Below are 23,094 nucleotides of genomic sequence, written 5' to 3'. Positions count from 1 at the left end.
GTGGCTCAGATGGTAAAGAATCTGCCTGCAGTGCAGGAGACCTGGGTTCGATCTCTGGGTTAGGAAGAGCCCCTGGAAGAGGGCGTGACAACCCACTCCAGTATTCTTGCCTGGAGAACCCCATGGACAGAGCAGCCTGGTGGGCTACAGTCCAGGGGGTCGCAAAGAGTCGAGCACGACTGAGTGACTTAACACTTTTCATTTCACGGATGCGCTCCCTTGCTGGGCAGGAGCTTTGGAGCTAGCTGAGGCCCGCTTGTTTATCTCTGCTTTTGTTCTTTAGCGTCCCTCATCAGCCTTTGATCTTCGCACCAGATCAGACTAAGCTGAGAGCTGGTCAGTCCTCCAGCCTCACTTCTGAAGAATCTGTTGGCTCTGCTTCTTCCACGGGGCCTCGTCCAGGTTTTGTTATTTGTTTAGAGGTTATTTTTAGCTGGCTAGGACCAGTGTTTGAGGTAAGTCGTGTGGATACTTACACAGCATTATTTTTTTAAATGATCGTGACTATTTTCAACTGGGTATAAGTTCTTAGGCAGAAACATTTCCTTTTTAAGGCGCCGTTTTTCTGGCAGTTAAGAAGACTAATCTGAAAGATTAGCCAAAATAGCTGCTTGTTAAATCGCTTGAGTCCGGGAAAGACGGGCGCTGCTTCTGTTCAGGGATGCTCGCTGGGCTAAAAAGCAAAGAAGAAAAAATGAGAATTGCTATGGACGTCTATGAGCAGTGAATGCCTTTCTAGAACCAAGATTTCTTTGTTTCTCTTTCTTTCTTCCTTTTTAAAAACTAGAAACCTCACCTGCATCAACGATTAAGAGCATAAACTTGGCCCAGAAGCCCATCCCCCCAAATTCAAGTTAAAGAAAGTCCATTAAGGCTCCCCTGGGTGGTCCACTGGTTAAGACTCCTCTCTCCCCATGCAGCGGGCACAGGTTCAGTTCCTGGTTGGAGAACTAAGATCCCGATGCTGCACAGCATGTCCAAGAAAAAAGAATCACTGGAAACAGTAAGTGTGGACGGCCAGATCCTATCCCAAGAGAGCTCGATTTAGAAGAATTGGGGAGGCCCTGGAATCTGCGTGTTTTCATTCATCCCAGGTGGTTTATAGACTGTACTTTCTGAAATGGTGATAAATACAGATGTCCAGAGTCATCCAATAAAAACCCATCAGATCGAAGGATGGGGAACTTTTTTTTGGACACAAGTTGAAAGATATGTTTAAAATAGTTCAATAAAGCTCCAAAGAATTCATCCCCATAAAATATAGCTTAAATGAAAATGGGAGAAATATTTTAAAATTTTTGATGGAAGTAGGTTTTGTTAATCCAGACAAATTTTATTATCTGTCCCCATATGAGATTTTTTTTTTCCCATATGAGATTTTTTAAAAAATATTTATTTATTTGGCTGCGCTGGGTCTTATTTGTTGTATGCGAACTCTTACCTGTGACAGGTGGGATCTAGTCCCCTGACCAGGGATCAAATCCAAGCCCCTTGGCATTGGGAACATGGCGCTTTAACCACTGGACTACCTGGGAAGTCCCCCCATGTGAGTGTTTTTTTTTTAAACTTTGAACAAGTAATAATTCTAGATTTCACAGGAAGTTTTCAAAATGTACAGGAAGGTGCTCTATACCCTCAAACAGTTTTGTCCAATGGTGACATCTTGCATGACTATAGTAATATATTTTTCTATACAGATAGTAACATACATGTAGAAAATAGACATGAGCTATAATAACCGGGAAACTAGCATTGATACAATCTACAGAACCAGTTTAGATTTCACTAGTTTTACTTGTGTGTGTGCCTCTGTGTGTGTGTATGTGCCTGTATGCAATTTTATCACACGTGTCGATTCGTGTAAACACCGTCACGGTTAAGACACAGAATTGTTCCATTAGCACAAGGGATCTGCATGATAAGATATCTCTTTCTGCCGTCCTTACTCTTCTTCCTGCCCCGCCGGGGGTGGGCAACCACTAGTCCTAATCTGTTTTCTGTCGCTATGACAGAATCATACAGTAGGTAACTTCGCAATATTGGCTTTTTTTAACTCGGCATAATTCTCAGTTGTGGCATTGTATTCATCCTTTATTCTTTAACACTGTTCCATGGTACAGATACATCACAGCTTGTGTAACCATTCACCTGTCCTCGGACACTTTCGTTGTTTCCACTTCAGGTTATTACAAGTAGAGCCGCTGTGAACATTCGTGCACAGGTTGTGTATGAACATAGATTTCCATTTTGCTGGGATAAATGCCCAGGAGCGCAATTGCTGGGTCATATGGTAAGAACATATTTAGTTTTGTAAGAAACCACCAGACTGTTTCCCAAAGTGGCTATATCGTTTCACATTCCCACCAGCCATGGATGTGTGATCTGGTTTCTCCACATCATCACCAGCATTTGGTATTGTCACTATTTTTAATTTTAGCCATTCTGACACATACATAGTGATATTTCATTGTGGTCTTCATTTGCATTTCCTCAGTGACTAATGATGTTGAACATCTTTTCATGTGCTTGCCATCTCTACACTTTTCGTTGAAATATCTGTGTATTTTTTTGCCCATTTTAAAATTAGATTTCTTTTTCCTTTTTTTTTTTGGCCATACCCCAAGGCTTGTGGATCTTCATTGCCTGACTAGGGATTGAATCACAGAAGTAAAAGTGCCGAGTCCTGGACCGCCAGGTAATTTCCCTAGATTTCTTGTTTATTTTTCTGCATAGAGTGTTTTTTACTGCTGAATTTTGATAGACATTTATGTATTCTAGATATTCCATTGAAAACATCTTTATTTTCTTTTCTGATCACAGAGGTCATGCATGCTCATTATTTTTAAAATTCTAGCACTTCTGAAATATATAATACAGAATGTGAAAGTTCTCTGATATTCTAGCACAGATGTAACCATATGAACTGATATCAGAGGATTTTTTTCCCCTTTTGTATGTACTATAAACCTATTCATGTAAATACTTTTTTTTTTAAACCAAAATGAGATGAATGCAAACTGCGTTACATTGCTTTTCTTTTTTTCCATTTCATAAGGTATCCTAGACATGTTTTCTCACGGCTGGTAGAGACCTACCTCCTGTTTTTTAACATCTGCATAATAATTCAGTTGTACATGTGAAACTTCAAAACTACAATGAAAGCATTCACTTGAAAGCCAGGAAAGTTCCCATTGTATTTTGTTTCATTTACGTTGGAGATTTATCATCCTGAAGCACACGGCTGTTCAGTCCCTTAGCAGCCAAGACAACACCCAGGTTTAACTGAGCTCGTGCTTGAAACTGAGGTGTTAGGCATGTGGACTGATGGTCTGTTAAGTTTTTCTCAAGTTTCCTTAAGAGCCTGTGACCCTCCTCTCCCCCAGTGTTTTTTTTCTAGAAGCCTCTGACTCTGGTGTGGATTAAGCAGCAGGAAGACGCAGGCCTGGGCGTCAAGCTACAGCCAGCCCTGGGAACACAGCTTTGGATTCTTTTCTTGGCTGCCTTGTGAAAATTGATCTGACGTTTTGCACAAAGCGTCTTCCTCTCCGTCTGATTTAGATGAACAGTCGAAGTCCCAGGGCTTCCCTGGTGGCTCAGACGGTAAAGAATCTGCCTGTAATGCCGGAGACCCGGGTTCCATCCCCATCCCCTGGAGAGGGGAATGGCAACCCACTCCAGTATTCTTGCCTGGAGAATCCCTATGGACAGAGGGGCCTGGCGGGCCATAGTCCATGGGGTTGCAAAGAGTCGGACACGATTGAGCGACTAACACTTTCACTTCTCGAAGTCCCAGCAGTGCCTCCGTGGCTCCATGTCACCGGCGTCCTGTTCTCTCCTGACCTCCTCCCCGCCTCCTGGCTGACCCCAGCCTCCGCACCCTCTGTGTCCCTCCTCAGAGCCTCCTTCTCTGAGCTACTCCCCCCACCCGCCCCCCATGGTGGCCCCCACTTCCTCTCCCCCTCCAAGTCTTTGTTCCTTAAAAAAACCAGATTCAATACTTTAAGTATAGTATGTTCACCAAGATGAGTCAGTGGTACAATCTTCCAGTTTATACTTATTGCCAACAGAAAGGCTTGGAGAAAAATGTTTCAGTAGTGTAAGGTGTAGCTTTTTTTTTTTTAATGCCCTAATTTTTTAATGAGTCCCTGCACAGCATGCAGGATGTTAGTTTTCTGACCAGGGATCGAATTTGTGCCCTCTGCAGGGAGAGCACCAGTCCTAACCCTCGGATGGTCAGGAAGACCCTAAGGCTCTTTGAATACTGTATTCAGAAACTTCACCTCCCTCTATTTTCGATAACAGAAGGAGATACATTAAGTGATCTCTTTGTTTCCTTTTATTTGGCCCCGCTTTGCGGCCTTTGGGATCTTAATCCCCCCAGTCAGGGGTCAAACCCCTGCCCCCCCCACCTCTGCCCCCCAGTCCCGGCAGTGAGAGCAGAGTCCTAACCACTGGACCGCCAGGGAAGTCCCTTACGTGACCTTCTTTGCACTAATATTCTTCCCCCTCAATCATTGGTAACATCATTCTATCTCTCCAGAGCAGCTAAATCTTCTTATCAATTGAAGGATGAACAGGACTCTGACTGCTCCCCTTCAAATGGTGATCTCTATTCACAAATTTCGTTTCTCCACAGATCCTATTATCAGGATGTTTTAAGTTATGGTAAAATACACCTAATATAAAATTTTACCATTTTAACCGGTTTTAAGCATCCAGTTCAGGGGCATTAAGGACACTCACAGTTAGGCACCCATCACCGCCCTCATCTCCAGAACTCATTTCATCTTCCCCAACCGTAGCTCTGCTCCCGTTAAACACTCACTCCCGGTTCACCGCCCCTTCCCTGGCCCCTGGCGCCCACTCTTCTACTTTCTGTCCTATGAATGTGTCCTCCAGGGACTTTACAGAAGTGGGATCCCACAGTATCTGTCCTTTCGTATCTGCTTTATTTCGCTCAGCATCACGTCCTCAAGGTTAACCCGCGTTGTCGCCGGTGCCAGAATCTCCTTTCTTTCTAAAGCTGAAGAGCATTCTGTTGTGTGGGTGGATGCATTCTGTTTACCCATTCATCCGTCTGTGGACAAGGGTTGCGTCCGTTTTTCAGCTGTTGTGAACAATGCCTTGTCTTTTCATTTAGTGTAAAGTTATGTCCCACAAGTGCGGGAATTGTTGTCTGTTTCGATCATGGATGTATGTCATGCGCTTAACCCAGAGCATGGTACGCAGTAGGTACTTACTGAATGAATGGATGAATGAATGCACTCCTCTTTGCCCATTGCTGTTGCTGGGGGGCTGTGTTCAGAGGCTCTCCAGCCATCTGGAGAGTTAAAGGTTAAAGGTTAAAGTTAAAGGTTCTAGGTCCATTTGGCTGGCACTTACCAGGTGTCTGCCCGTTCATTCATATTTATTCTGCTTTTACTATGCGCTGGGCCCTGGGCCACACAGACATGTTGAGCAAAACCAGGCCAAGTCCCTGATTTCTGGTCTCTAACAGGGGACACAGACATCAGTCAGATAATCGCACAGACTTCTCGTTAAAGAGAGCCATGGAAAGGCATTTCTCCTCCACGCTTTTGCCACTGGATCCGAGTGGCCCGTTTGTTCTTTTTTACGGCTGAGTTTTTTTTTTTAGGGCTGAGTTTTGAAAATTCCTTGTGTATTCTCAATACGAGTCCTTTGTTGGCTATGTGATTTGCAAACAATCTCTCCCAGTCTGTGATGTGTCTTTTCTTTCCCCTTATCAGAGTCCTCTGTAGAGCAAATCTCTTTAGTTTTAATGAGGTCCAATTTATCCCTTTTTCCCTGTATGGAAATGAGGTGATCTTTTTTTTTTTTTTGGTCATAAGACATGACATGAAATTTACCATTAGTGGCCACTTAACACATTCGGAATACTGGGCAACCGTCACTACTGTCTAGTTCCAGATATTTTCATTGGGCCAGGAGGAAACCCCAAGCTTATTCCCTCCTCTGCACAGCCTGTTTTCTACCTCTGTGCATCTGCCAACATTTCACAGATAAATGAAACTATGTAACGGTCTCTCATGTCTGGCTTCTTTCACTGAGCATGATACTTTCAGATGACAGAGTTTTGATCAGACTGGTGGCTCTGCAGTGACAGTTTGCATTCCTGTTGGGTCCTCCATCAGCATAACTTTTTTTTTGGGGGGGGGGTGCGGCCACACTGTGTGACTTGTGGGATCTTTGTTCCCTGACCAGGGACTGAACCACCTGGGCCCTTTATTTATGTGGCTGCATCGAGTCTTAGTTGCGGCACGCGGGATCCTCGTGTGGATCCGCACACGGCCTGTCTAGTTGTGGCTCACGGGCCCTGGAGTCCCCGGGCCCCACAGTGTGCAGGCCTAGTTGCTCTGTGGCATGTGGAATCTTAGTTCCCCGGGCAGGGATCGAACCCGCGTCCCCTGCATTGCCAGGTGGATTCTTAACCACAGCACCACCAGGGAAGTCCCTCTGTCTCCTTTTGTACCTGAATCTGGCCACTCCTCCCTGTCCATCTCCACTTCCACCATCCGAGCTTGCGCCTTCATCTTTGCTGCTGCTGCCGCCACTAAGTTGCTTCAGTCACTTCTGACTCTGCGCTACGGACTGTAGTCCGCCAGGCTCCTCTGTTCAGGGGATTCTCCAGGCAAGAATACTGGAGTGGGTTGCCGTGCACTCCTCCAGGGGATCTTCCCTACCCTGGGATCGGATCCGCATCTCTTACCTCTCCTACATTGGCAGTCGGGTTCTTTACCACTAGGCCTTTGTCTTTGACATGCACCAAATTCCAAACTTGTTTTTCTGCCTCCCATCTTAACCCTCCAAACCTCCCTCCTCCCACACACATCCTTCCGAAACGCAAATGTGACCCAATCCCCTTTCCCAATCCTTACCCAAGTAATGACTCCCAGGCACCTCTCATCAAAGTCTGGGGCGATTAATCACTCCATTAAAAGACTCACGGTATGGGGAAATGTAACTCACAATCAGGAGGTACTTTACCTCACTTTATCCCAGCCCACTCTTGATCCTGCCTGCGGAAAAAAAAAAAAATGTGATGGAGCTCAGAGCATATGGTATTTTTAGAAACAGAAAGTAGGTTCTTTACTTGGGAAACATGTAAGTATTCTGAGTCCACCCATCCATGAAAAAAATCACCTTCAAACCCTCCAGGCCCTGAGAATTCCAGATAGAAAGGTAAAAAATGGTATATTCTTGAGTTAGTCATTTAATTGGAAATGGAAAAATTATGTGCTTTTTTTTTTTCGAGTGCACCACATAGCTGGTCAGATTTTAGTTCTCCGACCAGGGACCGAACTCACAGCCCCTGCAATGGAAATGCACTTTCTTTCTCTGGCTGTGTCAAGCCTTAGCTGAGGCACGTGGGGTCTTCACCGTGTCGTGTGGGGTCTTCTCACTGCAATGCATAGACGCTCTAGTTGCAGTGCTTGGGCTCAGTAGTTGGGGCAGGCAGGCTTCGTCGCCCTGCGGCATGTGGGATCTTAGTTCCCCGACCAGGGATCAAACCGCAGTTCCCAGCATTGCAAGGCGGATTCTGGACCCCAGGGAAGTCCCAGTCCTGCGTGCTTTTCAGCCATACAGCACTCTTAGGTGGGTCAACAATGAAAACAAGGATTTGGCCGGGGACACTGGGCTCATGAGGCCAGGTGAGCAGATCTAGGCATTCAAAGGTCCCTATTGACAAATAAACATTTGCCCCGTGGAACCCAACCAACCAGCATCTCCCCAACATTCACCTTTTAAGTGTCGGCAAACGAAACAGATAGAACTTTGAGCTTAAAACGGGATGCTTGCTTTTTGGCAAATCCATTGTAAGGGCCATTGATCTTCAGAGGCTGTTTTTCACTGACCCTTTGGAGTATGAGGCTGCACTTAGGTGTACCTTCAAATCGTAGCTGTTTCAGAAATTCAAATCAGGAGAGCGTCGTTGCTGGTTACTTACACGGTACGTGGCCAAGACCATTTGGGAAATTTAATAAAATTTCATAGTCAACCAAACAAATGAAAAAAGCCTTTTCAGAGGAGGAAAATGGAAATAACTTTTTAAAATGCCCTTTGTCTTTTAACCATGAAGTTTTTCCTTGACTATGGCTGCTTGCCACTATCATTTTTAGAGCTAAGGTCTCATGCATAAAGCCTAAAATTCTTCTGTTGAAAGGCACTTCCTTCTGCTATTTTATCACCTTCCTGGTTTTGTCTAATCTCACCCAGATTACGGTCGTATTTCTTGGCTTTTTTTAATGTGCACATTAAAATTTCAAACACAGAGTCTTTGTTCTGCAGTCTTGACTTTTCGTGCACCCTTAGACATATTTTGGGACTCTTACAAAGAAGAATGTTTTGCTTTAAATGATCTTATGTCTTTAAGCCTACTTTGTCATGTTCAACTTCTCAAATTTTCATGCATTCTGATGAGGTATTCTATTTAAAGAGTATTTTGTTTTAATTAAGCCCATCTTAAGAGACATTTGGTTTTTGCCAAGAATGTGCTTTCTCCCTTACAAATCAGTTATATTTATAACATTCATAAACTAACTTACTAGCAAAGGCAAAATCTTAGCTGCATTATGGCTGTGTCTTCTAAGTTCATGGGGAATCCAAGGGAAAAAGAACAGGTTAAGCGAAATCAAGACAAATAAAGACACTTAAACACATGTGGACTTTATTTCCAATATTTTTTTCTTCTGAAATACTGGGTTTTAAAGTTGTTTTATAGAAAAATTTCTCATCTCTGAGAAGAAGGCAGAGGGTAGGTTGCTATGTTTGCGAGCAAATTGTGGAGAAAACTACGTTAGAAATTCCAATTCTTCCTTTGTTCCCTTAGGCTGCATCTAAAAATTCAAGTTTATCTTTTCCTGAATATGACAATAAACACCCGCATAATAGAGTATATAGAAAATACAGAAAAATAGAGACAAGAAAATGAAAGTCATCTATCTCTTATCAAAAGGCAACCAATGTTACTATTTTGGTCTATTTGGTTCATAATATTTCACATGTAGCTTTCTTATGTGGTTGGGATCATATCACATACAATAATTTTTTATCCCATTTTTTTTATTGTGGTAAAAATACACAGAACAAAATCCATCACTTGAACCATTCTTAAATGTACAGTTCAGTGGTATTAAGTATATTCACAGCATTGTGCACCCATCACCACCTGTGTGTATCATGCATGTATGCTCAGGTCATGTCTGACTCTTTGCAACCCCATGGACAGTAGCCCGCCAGGCTCCTCTGTTCATGGAATTTTCCAGGCAAGAATACTGGAGTGGGTTGCCATTTCCTTCTCCAGGGAATCTCCTCAACTCAGGAATCGAACCCGAGTCTCCTGCATCTCCTGCATTGGCAGGCAGGTTCAGGAGACACCTTGTTTTCAATCCTCCAGGACAGGCGAACACAGTGTCTATAATTAGGTGTGCCTATTATTAAGTTCCACACCTCAAAGGATAGTTCTTGCTGAGGTGTGTGGAGGGAAAGGTGAAGAAGTAAAATGTGCCTCCAAGGTCACAGGCACTCAGACCTGCCTGGTGGGATGCAGACGAAAAAATCCTCCAGCAACTGAGCTACAACTTGTGTCTTTGCCACGGGACTTCTCACTGCATCCTGATACACCGCTTCTTGCTTCCAGGGAAGGGTACCTGGGGTTTAGACTGGTAAACAAGTCATCTCTTGGTTGTCAGTGATGGCCGGGGAAAAGGATGATGCGTAAGTAAACAGGTAACGTTCAAGTGCATTTTAGCTACTATCATCGTCATTTCTTCCCCTACCAAATTTTCTCTAAGTAGCAAAATGGAATTGTTTGGAAGGTGGTTCCTTTCTTCTGGGCTTCCCTTGTGGTTCAGCTGGTCAAGAATCCACCTGCAAAAAAAAAAAAAAAGAATCCACCTGCAATGTGGGAGACCTGGATTCTATCCCTGAGTTGGGAAGATCCCCTGGAGAAGGAAAAGGCTACACACCAGTATTCTGGCCTGGAGAATTCCGTGGACTGTATAGTGCATGGGGTCGCAAAGAGTTGGACTCAACTGAGCAACTTTCACTTTCACTTTCCTTTCTTCTATATTTGTCTGCTTTCCTGATCTTGTGGGGTGTGGACAATCCAAGGGCTGGGTACTCATTGTCCAAGTAAGAAGTAGCTACAAAGATGTTAGATGAGAATACCTCTATAGACTAAAGAAGTCTAAAGAAGAAATACAGATGGCCAATAGACACAGGAAAAGATGCTCAACATCGCTAATTACCAGAGAGATTTAAACTAAAACTATAATAAGGTACCACCTCATACCGATCAGAATGACTATCATTAAAAACTCTACAACTAACAAATGCTAGAGAGGATGCGGAGAAAAGGGAACCCTCCTACACTGTTGGTGGGCATGTAAGTTGGTGCAGCCACTATGGAAAACAGTACTCAGAAAACTAAAGATAGAATTATCATATGATCCAGCAATCCCACTCCTGGGCATATGTCTGGACAAAACTCTAATTCAAAAAGATACTGCACCCCTCTGTTCATAGCAGCACTATTCACAATAGTCAAGACATTCACAGAGTCTAAACGACCCTGACAGATGAACGGACAAAGAAGATATGGGATGTGTATGCAGCGGAATACTACTCAGCCATAAAAAGAACGACATAGTGCCACTTGTAGCCACATGGATGTAGCTGAAGATGCTCATACTAAGGGAAGTAAATCAGAAAGAGAAAGACAAGTAACATATGATATCACTCATATGCGGAATCTAAAATATAACAGGAATGAACCTGCCTACAAAACAGAAAGCCTCAGAGACACAGAGAGGGGACGTGTGGTTGTCGAGGGGGAGGGGTTGGGGAACTGATGCAAGGCTGGGGCTAGCAGAAGTAAGCGATTGTCCACAGAATGGATAAACAACAGTCCTACTGGATAGCACAAGGAACCATTCCATCTCCTATGATAAACCATAATGGGAAAGAATATTTGAAAAAAGAATGCATGTATCTGTATAACTGAATTAATTTGCTCTACGGCAGAAATCAACACAACGTTGTGAATCAACTATACTTCAATAGAAAAGCATTGTTTAAGGTTAGATGATGCACTAGAAATTAAGAGGTGTCCCATGTGCTGTTTTTGGAAAACCAAAGTTCAATCTGATTTCATGGGAAGGCCTCTCTACCTTAGACCCCAGGCTCTGGGATTTCCCGACAGAAGGCAACCTCATGCTGTTTTATCTTCAGGATCAACTACCAGTCTGCTCCACGTCCAGCGCCCAGATCAGTGGGCAGCTCGCCCTGGTTTCTGGTTGTGGGAGACTCAGGTGAGGGCCGGGTAGAAACCATCTTTCCTCCGCCATCCCCCGTCTCTTTTCACATTCTGTTTTTTTTTTTTTTTTTTCACATTCTGGTTTTTAATAATTAATTTTCCCTTTTAATTCTCCGTGCTCTGTTCTTTCGGACCAGGCCAAAGCACACTTTGCTTTTTCCTATTTCCTTTCACTCTAATCATGAAATCCCTCCAGGCTGAAGCTTCTTCTCAGAAACCTGGCAATTAGAAGAGGCAGCGGGTCTCTCGCCAACACTTCATTTGGAGCCGCGTCATCAATAATTAACCCCAAGTTACGCTCAGCACACAAACGCACCGGGTGCGATTGGCGAGGGCGCGGGCGCCTTCTCTCCTGGGTCTTTGCCCCGTTCACGAAATCCAGGAAGCGGATGCAGCCCGTTCCATTAGCAGGAGTGAGCCGGCCGCTCTGGAACACTTAGAGAGGAAACCGCAGCCCAGGCGCCTCTCTCCTGCACTTCAACTTGAGAGTTGTTCGTGCAGCTGTTGTCTGGGACCCAGGACAGCACTTTCTCCCACCGGCATCTCACAGGCCCGCCGAGGCTGCAGCTGTCCTGCGCGCGTTTTTGTTTTGACTTGTTGCCTACTGAGTCGCATCCCTGGGGATGACGGTGGAGGGTGAAGGGTGGATTCCGCAGGGGCGTGGTCACCTTGACCCAGATCCAGTCCGTGGCTAAAACAGTCACTGGGAAAGGGATCTGGATGGGTTGGTGGGCTTCTTTGTTTTTTTTCTTCCTTCCAGGGAGGGGGCTGGGGAACTAGTGTTTGACGAGGACAGAGTTTCGGTTTGGGGAGATGACAAAGTTCTGGAGGTGGATGATGGTGGTGGTGGTGGTTGCGTGACAACGTGAACATACTTCCTTCCCCTGAACCAGAGACTTCGCGATGGCTAACCTGGTACATTGTATGTTGTGTAGATTTCCCCACAAAACTGTATACAACTTTAAAAAAAAAACAACTTTTTAAAAAAAATTTCTGTAAAAACACTGATCTTATTATTCAGAGAAAAACAAAAGGAGGAGACAGAAACAAAAATCCTGGTCACTTGCAGTATCTATCAGCTTTCAACTTGGCTCTCCCGTCCAAAAGCGTTTCATGTAAGAATCCTTCTTTCCGGGCCTTTTTCAGAATTTTACTGTCTTCTATACTTATATTAAGCTTGTGGTCCTGGAAGCTCTGGAATTTTTTTTTACATAATTGATTTCACACTGTTTGACATTTCGTTTGTCTTCTTCTGGAATATCATCTTTTTTCTTGGTTTCTCTTTCGGCACAGGATTTGATCTTTATCATTTCTTCTTCTCCTGCTGTTTTACTTTTTGCTTTTTTATCACCTGCTTCATTGCATCTAATAAAACAGCTATTGGAGGCCAGTAAAGCCATTTTCCCATCTTGTAAGATGGGTTCTCACTGCTCTCTAGGTCCAACTGCATCTGCACGCCCAACAAGTCCATCTGAATTTATACCTAAGTTTTTTCCATAGCCGGATTTCAGGGCAATTCTGGAATCAGACAATTTGACAGCTGTAAACTGCTCTGGAGGACTAGGGCCCTCATCAGCCTCTTTATGTGAAGCTCCCAGTGTGAACAGTCCATTGTCAAGTGCATGTATGTAGGTTCTTTTATCCATTTCAGTTGCTAAGGTTCCTGAAATCTCACCAAAGTTTGTTACTATCCACCATATTCCAACAATATCAAGCTGAGTTTCTTCATCTGCTCCTCTTTTTCTCTTCTCTTTGCTCTTTTTCTTCTCACTCTTGGCCTTGGTTCCCTTGGGCACGAGTTTAGTGGACTTCACGTAGGAGTATTTGGCTATGGTCGTGGCCAAACACGTGAACTGGAGCAGGAATGGGCGAGGGAGGCACCAAAGTGCAGACAGAGCCTGAGCTGCCCGAAAATGTGCGCACCAGCGGAGCGGGCACGTCTCCACCCATCCCAGGCCTTTTTCATCCCAACGTGAAGTCCCAAATACAGTGCCCAACGAACCATTTTAAAGTGCAAGTTCAGAAGCATTTAGCACATTTGTGATGTTGTGCGACCACCGCCTCTAACCCGCCCCCACACACTTTCATCACCCTTGAAGGGAAACTCACACCCAGGAAGCAGGCACTCCTCATCCACCGTGCCCCCACTCCCGGCAACCTCCTCCTGACTTTCTGTGTCTATGTATTGACTTACTCGAGATATTTCATGTACACGGACTCCTGCAGCATTCGGTCTTTTGCGGCTGGCTTCTTTCGCAGGATGTCATGTTTTCGGGGTCCATCCACATTGTGTCATTGCTTTACACGACTGAGCAATGTCTCATTGTTTACTCACCGTCCATTGATGGCTGATGGATACTTGGGATGTTTCCACCCTTAGCCATTGTTGTGTTTTTTTTAAATTACCATTTGATCATTTATTTTAGGAAGTTTATTCATTTATTTCACTTTATTTTTGGCCGTGCCTCACAGCATGTGGCATGTTAGTTCCCCGACCAGGGGTGGAACCTGTGCCCCCTGAGCTGGCAGCGTGGAGCCTTGACCACTAGAGACCAGGGAAGTCTTAAAAGCTTATTTATTTATTTTTAAATTAGTTTTCACTGGAGTGCAGTTGCTTTACAATGTTGTGTTAGTTTCGGCTGCACACCAAAGTGAATCGCCTGTATGTACACATACGTGTACCTGCTAAGTCGCTTCAGTCGTGTCCGGCTCTTTGCGACCCCATGGACTATATAGCCCACCAGGCTCCTCTGTCCCTGGGATTCTCCAGGCAAGAATACTGGAGTGGGTTGCCATGCCCTCCTCCAGAGGCTCTTCCTGCCCCAGGGATCGAACCCGAGTCTCCGACGGGCATGGTGGGTTCTCCTGCATGGGCGGGTGGGTTCTTTACCGCTAGTGGCACCTGGGATGCCCATGTATACATGTCCCCTCTTCCTTGGATTTCCTGCCCACTGAGGTCGCACGGAGCACGGAGCAGAGCGCCCTGAGCGCTGCGGTCCGTCCTCACCGGCTTCCTGCTCCACCTGCAGCTGTCGTGCATCGGGCTGCGGTGCCCGCGCGTGGGCCGGGATCTCCCCGGGCCCCCCTGCCGGGCTGGTGCGCCTGCCCCTTTGCTGTCAGTTCCTTCCTCTCCCCATCAGGAAGGTTGGCAGCTGCCCTTCCTCACCTCTGGCCAGGTCGGTCCTGCCGGGGCCTCCTGCAGCCTCTCTTGGAGAACCTGCCGGGTGACATGTCTCAGAAGGTCACAGCCGTCAGAGGACACCCAGCAATTAGGCAGCCGCCTCATCATGCTCCCTGGGGAGGGTGCCCAGCGACATGGGCAGGTAGTTCTGTCTGTCATCGGTTTTCTAGAAGCGCCAGCGGAGGGGAGCTCAAGGCCTTGAAGGGGCAGGTGTTGGAGAATCCATCTCCTCGAGTCACCTCTCGGCTAACCCTACTTTCAAGTCCCTGGATATCCTGTCCTACTTCAAGTGGAGTGTGACCACAGCATGTGACACCTGGGGATGCCGACATGGGAGGGGAGGACAGTGCCAGCGAACTGTGCCCCGGTGCGGGTCACCGGACGACCCGCCAACACCAGGGCTGTCCTGGGGAGTCAGCTGCTGCCTGATTGTGGACCCAGCAAACAAGCGTGATGGGCTTTTAGGATGTGACCACATAGAGTCATCAGCCAAGGAGCTGCTTCATCTTCGTTTCCCAAACCCTTTTAATTTATTATATTAAGGCAAAACTCACCACACATAAAATCAACCATTTTCTTTTCATGTGTGTGTGTGTGTGTGTGTATGTGTTTAGTTGCTAAGTCGTGCCTGACTTTCTGCAACCCCACGGACTGTAGCCCCCAGGCTCCTCCATTCCATGGGGTTTCCAAGGCAAGAATACTGGAGTGGGTTTCCATTTCTTCCTCCAGGGGATCTTCCTGACCCAGGGGTCGAGCCCGAGTCTCCTGCGTTGGCAGGTGGATCCGTCACCACTGAGCCACCTGGGAAGCCCCTATATATTTAAATTTTTATTTTATATTTGAGTGTAGTGGATTTACAACGTTGTGTTAGTTTCAGGTCTATAGCAAAGTGGTTAGTTATATATGTACATATCAGTTCAGTGCAGTTGCTCAGTCGTGCCCGACTCTGCAACCCCATGGACCGCAGCATGCCAGGCCTCCCTGTCCTTCACTAACTCCTGGAGCTTGCTCAAACTCATGTCCATTGAGTTGGTGATGCCATCCAACCATCTCATCCTCTGTCGTCCCCTTCTCCTGCCTTCAACCTTTCCCACCATCAGGGTCTTTTCCAATGAATCAGTTCTTCTCATCAGGTGGCCAAAGTATTGGAGTTTCAGCTTCAGCATCAGTCCCTCCAATAAATATTTAGGACTGATTTCCTTTAGGATTGACTGCTTTAATCTCCTTGCAGTCCAAGGGACTCTCAAGAGTCTTCTCCAACACCACAGTTCAAAAGCATCCATTCTTCGGCACTCAGCTTTCTTTATAGTCCAACTCTCACATCCACACATGACCACTGGAAAAACCATAGCTTTGACTAGACCTTTGTTGGCAAAGTAGTATCTCTGCTTTTTAATAAGCTGTCTAGGTTATACATATATATATATATATATATACACACACATATATGTGTATGTACTTACATATAGCTACTCTTTTTCAGCTTCTTTCCCCATATAGGTTGTAACAGAGTATTGAGTAGAGGTCCCTGTGCTACATGATAGGTCCTTATTTATTACCTAAAAATAAATCATTTAATTAAACTAATTAATTGTCCTACTTATTTTTAGAGCCGGATCATTTATTTATTTAATTGAAGTATAATTGTTTACAGTGTCGTGTTAGTTTCTGCTACATAAGGACGAGAATCAGCGATGCGTGTACACACACCCCCTCCGTCCTGCGCCTCCCTCCCAGTCCTCTAGATTGACCTTGAAACATGTGGGATCTTAGTTCCCCGACCAGGGATCGACCCCTGCACCCCGCTTCACTGGAAGCTTGGAGTCCTAACCACTGGACCGCCAGGGAAGTCCCCACACTGGCCATTTTAAAGCACACCATTCAGCATCTTCACAATGTCGTGCCACCGCCCCCTCCATCTAGTTCCAAAATACGTGCCTCCCCCCAAAGGAGCCCTCGTACCCCCTGAGTACTTACTCCCCGACCCGAACCCTCTGGCCAGTCATTTGAACGTTCAGCCCTACATGTGAAGCTGGGCCTCTTGATGGATGTCCATGCCACGTGGTAGGAACTTTAAAGATGTGACAGAAGGTGGGAAAAGAAGGAAGGGTGCAGATGAGGACATCAGTCATGTCCAGGCAGCAGGCTGGACCTCCCTGGACGTGTGCTATTCCAGGGGTAACTGGAATGTTTGCTTTCTTCTGTGTTTCAGAGGCTGGACAGTGTCTTAAAAGAGTCGGGGCAGTGGAGGCAAGATGATTGGCAGGGCCTCCACTTTCTACTTGGGTGGTGTCAGGCACAGAGTTTGTTTATACTTTTTTTTTTCTTTCCTTTTTTATTGGACGCACCTCATGGCATGCAGGATGTTAGTTCCCTGACCAGGGATGGAACACCTGCTCCCTGCAGCGGAAGCCCAGTCTTAACCACTGGACTACCAGGGGAGTCCCATCCCACAATTTTAGTTGATGTCACTGGGACTCAGCCTCCTGGCCTCTGGAGGGGCTTAACAATACCTCTCCGGAGGGCAGCTAGGAGGGGACTTCGTGCAGAGGCTGGCACGCAGCAGGTGCTTAGAAATCGTTATCAGAATAGTGTACTTATTCCATGATGAACATGGGATGATGTTGGGGATGTTGCAGAGACTGACTGTGCTGTTGTCAGTGGAGCTTCGGGGGAAAGCCGCGCACCGCCATTGCCTGTTCTAGTCCTGAAAGTGAAAGTGATAGTTGCTCTGTCCCGTCTGACTCTTTACTACCCCGTGGATGTAGCCCACTGGGCTCCTCTGTCCACGGGATTCTCTAGACAAGAACACTGGAGTGAGTTGCTGTTCTCTTCTCCAGGGGATGTTTGCGACCCAGGGATTGAACCTGGGTCTCCTGCGTTGCAGGCAGATTCTTTACCATCTGAACCACCAGGGAAGTCTAGAGAATTCAAAGGAGGTGGAAAGGTGAAGACCAGGGCAGAGCCCTAGCAGGAACTTGCCTCCACTCAGGAGAAGGCGAGAGAACTTGAAAACCTTTGAAGAAATGAGGACACCGTCACAGCCTGACTCACCTGTATCTGTAGGGTGTCTCTTTGGGATGCTCCAGGAGCCTTGCTCCTCCTCTCCTTTGAACTTGGAAGCTGTGGAGGAGGGTTCCAAAGGCCGTGACTAAGCTCCCAGCCAGCTGACCCTCTCGGCCTTCTGCTGAGCAAGCAGGCGCCGGGCGAACGCGCCCCGGGCAGTGCATTCATGTGGCTGAGCAAGAATGTGATTTTTTTGTTTGCCGCATTTCCAACTCTTCCTTTGCACACAGAAAAATGCTGCGTGCTTAAGGGTGTGCCCCGTTTTTTCTGGCATAGAAGATACTTCTTTAATTCCCAAATAGGATCTGGGATCCACTCTCCTGGTGAGGAGATTGGCCAGGGACCCCCACCCCGCCATTCCCCCACCCCCTAAGGCATCTTTAGCAAGATGCTACTTATTCTAGATTGTCAGAAAGGCAGAATCAGACCGTGTTTGTTTCCTAGTGACAAACGATCACCAATTGGGTGCTTAAAATCAACAGAAATGTGGGACTTCCTTGGTGGTTAAGGCTTCCCGCTTCCAATGCACGGGGTGTGGGTTCAATCCCTGGTCGGAGAAATAAGATCCAGCATGCTACTCATTCGACCAAAAGTTTTTTAAAAAGTTTTTAAACAAACAGAAATGAATTCTCTTCCAGTCCTGGAGGCCAGATGTCTGAAGTCAAGGTGTCAGCAGGGCCGACCGGAGCCCCGTTCCTGGCCGTGGGTGGTCCGCAGCAGTCCCTGGTGTTTCTTAGATGCAAGCTGCTTCCCTCAGGCTTCACCTCCGTCACATGGCCACCTCCCCCACATGCATCATCTCCTTGTGTAAGGACACCAGTCCCTGGATTTACGGCCCACCCTAATCCGGTATGGCTTCCCCTTAACTGACTACATCTGCACAGACTCTACTTCCAAATACGGTCATATTCTGAGGTCCTGGGTGGATGTGAATTTTGGGAGGGGAGACACGATTCAGCTCGGTACATGAACAAAAACTATAAATGGCAGCAAGGATCCCCAAAATTCCAAACTCGCAAACCTGGCACACAGAAACACAGATTCGAAGCCAGACCACCTCCTTTTAAGTCAACATCATTTCATCGGTTTTCTTTTTGTTCGTTTTGTTTTTTAGGTTAAACTTCTGTCACTCCTTCATGCCCCAGGCAACAGCACCCGGCCCCAGGTAACCGCCGAGCAGCTGGGGCCTTCGGGGAGCAATTAGAGGTACCAGGGGTTCTCTGGGGGCAGCGCTCTGAGGGAACTTGCACGTGTTGGGTGCTAGTATACAGAAATACAGTTAGTGTTTATATGTGGCTGTTGCATCCTGTGACCTTACTGAATTCACATCTAAGTCCCAGGAGCCTTTTTAAGTGGATCCCTTGGAATTTTCTGTGTAGACAAGCACGTCATCTGTAACTAGGAGCACTTTTGTGTTTTCTTTTGTCATTTGTGTGCCTTTTCTTGCATTTCTTGCAAGTTCTTTCCGGCTCGAACTTCTAGGACTATGAGGAGCGGCGGTGTTGAGAGTGAAATCCTGGCTCTGTTCCCAATCTCAGGGGAAAATCTGTCAGTCTTTCAAAAATAAGTACGATGGTAGCTATAGGCTTTTTGTAGACTTGGAGGGGCAGCTGCGCTGCGTGGCACGTGCAGACGAGGGATCAGTGTCCCTTGCAGCGGGAGTGCAGAGTCTTAAGTCGACCTCCAGGGAAGTCACCCCAGTTCTTTATACGACTGAGGAGGTATCACGTGTGGGATGATCCACAAGCAGAGGGCGTGGAGCACGGCAAGCTGTGTTCCCGGACAGACCTGGAAGCAGAGCAGCTAGAAGGGGGCAGTGAAGGCAGAGAGCCCTTACTGAGACCCCCCCTTGCCTCCCAGTCCTGTCACCTACATCCTGGCGGGCTTGTGGAAGAGGCAGCAGAGGCTTTCTGTGCGCGACAAGGATGAGCATCGATTGAGCGCTTACTGTGTGCCATGCGCTCTCGGGGTGTGATAGCATCTAGCTCCAGGTCCCAGAGTAGCTGCATGGGGCAGAGTCACTGTTGGTTCCATTCCAGCCGCAGAAACTAGGGAGCTAGGAGAACTGAAGTCACTTGCCCAAGGTCACACAGCCAAGAACTCAAAGTGCCTGCTCCGTCTGACTTTATTTTATTTTATTTTTTTTTCCGTCTGACTTTAGAGCCTGAAATGTCCACTTAGCACAGGTGACGTGCTGTGATGCCTCATGGCTGAGACCTGATGACCTTACCGGGCAGGCAGTGAAAGACGGGAACTCGTGGCTGGCTTTTGCCATCCGACAAGTCAAACTGCAGACTCACACCTGCTCGGGCACAGTGAGGCTCTCTGGGTCACAGGGGTGTTGTTCTGCCACTAGACTGCTGGCTAAGAGTGGTTTCTATTCAGAGGACAGGGATCACAGAGGTCCTGTGGCCTGATGTTTGTCATTTTCACGTTTTTTTCCTTTTTAGTTGCCTGTCCGACAGTCCACTCTGCACCTGGGGATGGGTTTTCCTGATGAGTTTAAGCTGCACACAGCAGACTCTGACCAACTTCTGAAGGGGACCTTTTAAAATTAGAAAAAAGTTTTTTTTTTGTTTTGGTTTTTAGTAGGTCAGGGACGTCCTATAAAAATGAGGAGCAAGATAAAAATAAGACAGCTTTTTATTACAAGAGAAGATTTTGTGTTTGAGAACTCAATATCCACGTTGCCTCGAGTGGGTATGTGAAATGTCTTTCTTCCAAAGAAATAGCTCAAAATGGTGGCCAAGTTATTTTTTTCCCCCCAAGTTTACCATTACTGAGAAATCTGACCCGCCTTTGTTCTTGCAAAAATGCAAGTGACTAATCAATCTGAAAGGAATTAAGCTGCCCTTGGTAACGTGAGGCCACGGAACTCAAGTCAGTTGTGTGGACTCCAAGGAGGAAGAGAACACGACCAAGGTAGACTGCCCTGAATGACTGGAAAGGGAGATGGACTCTGTGAAGGATGTGATGTCTGGGCCTTTGAAAATTTAATGAGGATGTGACTTGACACTTGGACCCCTGTTGTTCACCTGGGCAGAGTGGAGAACGCCAGTCTGCACAAAGTCATCTCCACTCCAACGAGACATTTTCTTTACTAGATGAAATTAGATTTCCGAAAGCACTGTTTTCCTTTCGTGACTGTGATCTGGCAGTGAGCGGGCCACTGTGTGCGCCTTCCCCAGGCTGGACCAGACCCCTGAGCAGATGTAAGGGATTAGCTGACGTTTCCATCTGCTGACGGTCACTGCTGTCTCTGCACCTCCTAACTGGTTATCAGAGGACACGGGAACTGCTTTGTGCAGGCGGCGTGGGCTGCCTCTTTCTGGCTGAGGGTGAAGAAACTGGCCTTGGCACAGTTTGGGCTATTGTGACCTCAGTGCTGCGCGAGGACCCTTCTGTCCAACTGCATAGACTTTCTCTTGGAGGACTGAGATGAATGTACAAAGGAGAAGTCCTCTGACCTTTCCGGAATGTGTGCACATTTTTTTGATTTCTTAAGCTCTTTCTGTAATGGTCAAAGGGCTGATAAATGGGTTTCAACATGTTTTCAAGATGTCTCCCACTTCTGATTGCCTTGGTCGTCCAGCAGCAAAACCAGATAGGTCCAATTCAAGCAAATACTGTTGCTTTCTCCTCTTCTCTGATACAGCCAGGTGCTGCAGTGGATCACAGAGGCATAATAAATACAGACTACAGTCTTGGTCTGAAGGAGTTTCAAGGCTGCAAAGCCAGTAGACAGGAAAACAGTAGGAGAAAGTCTACAAATAGGGTTGTTGTTTAATCGCTCAGTCGTGTCCCACTCTTTGCGACCCCACGGACTGCAGCATGCCAGGCTTCCTTGTCCCTCACTCTCTCCCGGAGTTTGTTCAGATTCATGACCATTGAGTTGACAATGCCATAAACAGAGTAGGATATCAAATTTTCAATTAAATAATTATTTGAGTAATTATTTGCTTAATGGCTACATTCCTCCTAGGACAGAAGGTCCTTGAAGGCACGAAAGGAATCTATCCTTTTCATCATGGTATTCCCAGCAGCTGGGCAGTGCTTGAAACAAAGCAAGTCCCTAAATATGTATTGTCTTATGGAATGAGATTGCAACAAGGTTTTGGGTTTAACACTTGCTATCTTAGAGTGGTGTCTGCTACATGAATTGTTTTCCTTACAGGTTGACTTATAAAGCTTTCAACATCGAAGGAACATAGATGGGCATAAAAGTGAGTGCCCATCTCAGTGGATAACTAGGATACTTAATATTCCTTTGTAGGAGCAACCTGCATGTGAACAGATTAAAAAGCCTATTACCTTGGTGGGAGGGGCTTCCCCGGTGGCTCAGTGGTAAAAAATCCACCTGCAATGCAGGAGACACAGGAGAATCGGGTTAGATCCCTGGGTCAGCAAGATCCCCTGGGGGAGGAAATGGCAAGCCACTCCAGTATTCTTGCCTGGAGAATCCTATGGACAACGGAGCCTAGCAGGCTACAGTCCATAGTGCACAAACAGTCCGACAAAGAGTCAGACACGACTTAGTGACTGAGTATAGCACAGCACATCTTGGTGGGATTTAAGAGACACTGGAAAGCAGCTCCTTTTTGTAAAAAAAAAAAAAAAATTCTAATTTTTCAATTAGATATTCATTCCTTTGCATACTGCAGGTTTTTAAGTCTTCCAATTACCCCATGCAAGTGCAGAAATAAAGGTGTATACCTCAAGCCTTTATTCTCCTAACAGTTTTTGCAGGCTTTGTGGAAATGGAGGCCCTGGCTAAGCTGTGGGGATAATATGGATCTAACTCTCTGCTTACAAATAACTGGGCTATGGTTGATTCTGATGGACATGAGCTTAGGTGGCGATTGGAGAAGCAATTTTCAGACTCAAACTTGGGAGAAGCATCTACAGATCACACTCTAAGACACCTAAAGAATTCAGAACTGACATTGAAAAGTGTTTAAAATTGATAATATCATGAGTTCAAAGCTCCACGCGTCACATTATCAAGTTCAAAGCATACTGTCATTCTTTCTCAGTAACTACATAACGCTGTTATCTCCAAGATAACCAAGGCTACGGGAACAAGATCAGGAAGCCAAATCTGAGGGCTGAGACCTGATGCCCAGACCCTTTTTCTGCCGTGCCCTTGTCACGTAAGCTGCCACACATCTTATCTGCACCCAGAAGTATGTGGGGAGCCTTGAGCAGCACCCAAATGCTGGTTGTATAACTCTTGAGATTATTAGGAGATTGAATTCTTTGGAATCATCCCACAACCTCGAACAAAGAAAGTGAAAACGGCCCATTTTGATAAATGACAGCAGAAAGTTCCTTCAACTCAATGGGCCATCTGTAGATATAAAACAGTTGCTGGTAAACTGTATTAGAGATGAATTATCTCGTCCATTACAATGTTTCCTTTTCCTTAATGCAATTTAGTCCAAGCAAATTGAAGAGAAAAGCTTGGGAGGGGTCACATTCAATGGCTGGGGGCGGCGGGGGGGGGGGGGGGGGG

The 23,094-nt window shown here is 46.2% G+C and overlaps 1 long non-coding RNA gene and 1 pseudogene across 1 annotated transcript; one reads left to right on the top strand and one right to left on the bottom strand.

Annotated features, from left to right (window-relative positions):
- Positions 1-543: 543 nt before the first annotated feature.
- LOC122433438 lies at positions 544-9,416 on the top strand. The gene is made up of 5 exons (XR_006267097.1): positions 544-1,003; positions 1,451-1,546; positions 2,183-2,290; positions 2,625-2,695; positions 3,384-9,416. It is a non-coding gene; the product is annotated as an uncharacterized LOC122433438 (long non-coding RNA).
- Positions 9,417-12,325: 2,909 nt separating this feature from the next.
- LOC122432895 lies at positions 12,326-19,857 on the bottom strand (annotated as a pseudogene).
- Between the last annotated feature and the right edge of the window lie 3,237 nt (positions 19,858-23,094).

The sequence above is a fragment of the Cervus canadensis genome, chromosome 32, assembly GCF_019320065.1.
Source record: "Cervus canadensis isolate Bull #8, Minnesota chromosome 32, ASM1932006v1, whole genome shotgun sequence".
Lineage (NCBI taxonomy): Eukaryota > Metazoa > Chordata > Mammalia > Artiodactyla > Cervidae > Cervus > Cervus canadensis.
This window is presented reverse-complemented; position numbering and strand designations above follow the sequence as displayed.